Raw genomic sequence first — 4,075 nt, forward strand, 5'->3', positions numbered from 1 at the left:
TATTAATACCTATAAAATCTGGGCCAAATGATCCGAATATCCCATACAGTCAACTCTCGATTACCCGGGGGCGGATTAACTGGTTTGCAGCTTAACCGGGGCTACTGAGGCTTTTTTAGGCTTATATGTTGTTTAATATTCATTCACTTTTGTTTCACATGGTGAGTTGTAACACTATTTTCGCACTAGTGTGATCCGAGCTCTGCATTCTTTGGTCCCGTTATGCTAACACAGTGTTCTAGGGTAGGGGTGAAAGAATGCAAGGATTTGTGGAAAGTTTCAAGGACAGATACACCGCTCCAGTTGGTCTCTTTGTATCGATCTTCAAGTGCTTTAGAAAAATGTCAGGGTGTAAAAGGAAGCGTGTTGTGTTAAGTATTCAACAGAAACTTGAAATTATCAATCAGTTGGGAAAAAGAGGTGTAGTTAAACAATTAGCAATGCAATACGGTAGTAAGAAAATATCACATGGTGCTGCTCTTAATCATTTGGAATCCTTACTAGACTATCTTGAGAGCGAAGAGAACAGTTTATTAAGTGACAAGCTAATATTACGTAGCCTTCGTATGGATATCCGTAAAAAGGAAAATGCCGCGAAAAAGCAAACGACAATATTAATTTTTTTAAGTGTTAAGTGTGATGACAGAAAAATGAGGTTGAGTAAATTTAAATACAGGTAGGCCTATATTATTATGAAGGTACAGTATTACAGTACTACTTTTAATAACATTTGTCTTAACCGGGTTTTGATTAATCGTGTTTTCCATGCCCACCATTATCCCGGATAATCAAGAGTTGACTGTATTTATAATCACAATGTAATTCTTGTTAAACTGCCTATTTAACACCAACATATCTAAAAGTGATTCTGAGCTACTAGTAAGTCTTGTTGGACTGGAGACTATATTTATTAAATCATAAGATACCAACAAATTTTTCAATAACTTGACCTGCTCATTTTCCTGGAGCATGTTTATATTCCGGTCTCCATAGATTATTAATTTTTTCTCATTTTTGTGTATTCTCTCAATGAGAGATTCGAGTTTCTTCAAAAATATTTTCACATCACCTTGAGGTGATCTTTAAATACATATCAATACCCATTTAGATTTTTCAATTTTCACACCTCATATTTCAAAGTTTTTTTTCACTACTCAGTTCATTTAAAAACGTGACTTCCCTTATGTTCACCTCTTTATTTACAAATATACATGATCCACCACTCTTACTTTGCTTTCTACAAAATTTACTAACCAGTTTAAACTCATCTATTTCTAATAAGGTTAGTGAGAATTCGTCCAACCAATGTTCTGTAAAGCATAGTATATTTACATCCTGCAAGCTAGAATTTAAAAGTACTGTCAATTCCATGCGCTTATTCCATAGACTCTGAACATTATGGTGTAAGATTGTAAACATATTATCTTTTAAATTCCCTCTCACTTCCCGTTTACTTAAACTGTTACTTATGTTTTCTCTTGTTATTTCCATAAAAAATCCGGGTTCCTTTTCTCTGGAACATTTCGGGGTCGTTTGCCTTCACAATCTTATTAGCAAGACTCTCCTTACCTTTTCCATTAAGATGCAGTCCATGGTTAGTGAATAATTCCCTTAAATTTTCCACCTCAATCAGCTTGAGGTTATGAAATACTTTTAGATGTTTCTTCTGTTTCCTATTAAAGTCTTTTACAGCATTGTTTACACAGGACCATTCCAGAAGATCATATCTAGTTAGTTAGTTAGTTAGTTAGTTAGTTATTGGAGAGGGTGGGTTTCCCCATGCACTGAGACCTGTATTGGTATATTGTGCTTCCCTCTATGATTTCTACCAGTCTCTATATCCTACCGGTACTGGTGCTTACCATCAGTCCCTCCCAGCCAGCGAGACCGGCTCTACTAGCTGAGAGGTATCTATAATGCTTCCCCCATCTACCAGAGGTATTAGAGACTGCTGTTGGGCGGGAAACGTCCGTTATTTTGGCTCAGTGACCTCCTTTGGAGATATGAGGTTCTTTTACGTGCCATAAAGCTACGAAACGGGACCCACGGCTTAAAGTCCCTCCGGAGGACTTGTGCCCTGAATTTTTCCGTCCTTAAAAATTCGACGACCTCCGCCGGGTATTTGAACCCGTGTACTACGAGTCATGAGGTGGTAATGTTACCTCTAGACTACGGAGGCCGCTAAGATCATATCTATGTGGGATGTTTATTACAACCACATTTGCGTGATTCAGTTTATTTAGAAACCTTTTCATCTGCCAGAGGCCATATTCAATTTCATTTTCTGCAGCATCATGGGTACCTAGGCAAACAATACAAACAACAATAGTATTTTTCTTCCAGACTATAAATTAGATTAAATTGGTTCTGGTGTATGGTGCAAAGAAAAATCTCCTTCCCCTGCCAGGAATCAAACCACAGTCATCGAGCCTTCAGTCCATCGCTATAATGACTGAGGTACCCCAGCTCATCACAGCTATGAATAACACTAAATTTTTTAGTGTTTCCTGAGGGTTTGTTTTATTTCTACATTGTCAACATGGACATGCATACATGCATGCACACACAAAGGAAGATAGTTATAACTAACAAAATAAAGGTAATGTAACAGACTTACACTTGAATTCTATCAAGGTAATAACAAGCTTAGAATGAGGAGATAAATGGGACTTTTTTAATATATAATAAAATAAAAATTATAATTTTTTAATTATTTTGTTTTTTTTTTGACAGCATACATAATTAATTGTGAGCCAGGATAGCATATTCGGTATAGTGACTAGCTAAAGACTGGATGAATCAAGAGGCTGGAGTTTGAGTCTTGGTAGGGTCAAGAATTTTCTCTTGTCCACGTCATTCACACCAGCTCTGGGGTCCACCCAACTTCCTATCCAATGGGTACCAGGGGCTCTTTCCCCGGGGCTAAAACAGCTGGGGCGTGAAGCTGACCACTCACCTCCAGCTAGAGTCTTCATGGTGTAGTGCTTAATCAGTTAAACACAGGGAGAACCTTTTTACATAATTAATTAATGCAAGTAGGATTAAGGAACTTATTGTAGATATTGCTAGTAATGTTATTATCACTATCAAACATGAACATTTGTTCATAAGAATGAAATTTATATCTCACCATACTATTTGAAAACAGCTGGTTGGTTTTGCACACTTTGAGTATTTCTTATCTCTTCCACAATACAGGCATTGCAGCTGAAAGAGCTCTTGGTAACTATTAGTCAGAGCACAACACTGACAAATAAGATTGATGAACTAATGCTATGTTAACAAACATAAATATAGCCAACAGATAAGATAGTGTTATAGAATTTGGTAAGATTATCCTCAAATTCTTATATCATAATTCACAACCAAGAGGTAAGACTAAGGAGCATGTATGTCAGGGGTGGCCAGCTGCTCACAGGTGGGGGTCAACATTTATGTACTTATACTTTAGCCTAGTTTTCACTCCGAAAGGAAAAATATAGGCTTATGAAATCACCATGCTGTCCATGTATATGTATTCCCCTTCAATTTTTGAACCTCTTAATTGATTTAACAAAATTTTATACAAACATTGTACTATCAGAGATCACACTAACCTGTGCTTTTTAATTTCTAACATTACATTATATTGCATTGCATTCCATGGATCCAAAGTTAGTCAAAATGACTGTAGGGTGTGGAATATGTCATATAAATACAAAACATGTACAGTCCCAATGGAGTTCTCACGCAAGAGAAACCAGGAATACACAGTGACTACACACAAGGCTATTTAAAGATACATAATTTATTTTCTAGACAATACGTATTCATTGACAGAATAGAATGACTGTGTATTTAAGTATCGTTTCAGTGCTATTTTAAATTGTGCCTTTTCATTCATAAGACCTTTGAGATCAGATGGCAGGTTATTCAAAATGTTGATCCCAGCATAATTTGCGATTTTCTGAAAACAAGAGAGGTTAGCAATTGGTTTATGAAGACAGTGTTTGTGTCTTGTGTTAACACTGTGTACATCCACATTCATCTGAAAATGTTCTTCGTTATTTGTAATGAAGTTTATTAATGAATATAT

At 36.2% G+C, this 4,075-nt stretch overlaps 1 protein-coding gene across 3 annotated transcripts in view; it reads right to left on the reverse strand.

The window, feature by feature from the left end:
* The window catches only part of LOC111865803, a 32,269-nt gene extending 29,038 nt beyond the window's left edge, over positions 1-3,231 (reverse strand). The window contains exon 1 of one of the 3 annotated variants that reach the window (XM_023854120.2): positions 3,131-3,231. The gene's annotated coding sequence lies outside the window, so the exon portion shown is untranslated. Of the gene's footprint in view, positions 101-3,130 lie in introns of those variants that run through there. The other 2 variants (XM_023854122.2, XM_033751971.1) reach the window with 2 other exon arrangements.
* Between the last annotated feature and the right edge of the window lie 844 nt (positions 3,232-4,075).

This window comes from Cryptotermes secundus, unplaced genomic scaffold (genome assembly GCF_002891405.2).
Source record: "Cryptotermes secundus unplaced genomic scaffold, Csec_1.0 scaffold901, whole genome shotgun sequence".
In the NCBI taxonomy this organism is placed as follows: domain Eukaryota; kingdom Metazoa; phylum Arthropoda; class Insecta; order Blattodea; family Kalotermitidae; genus Cryptotermes; species Cryptotermes secundus.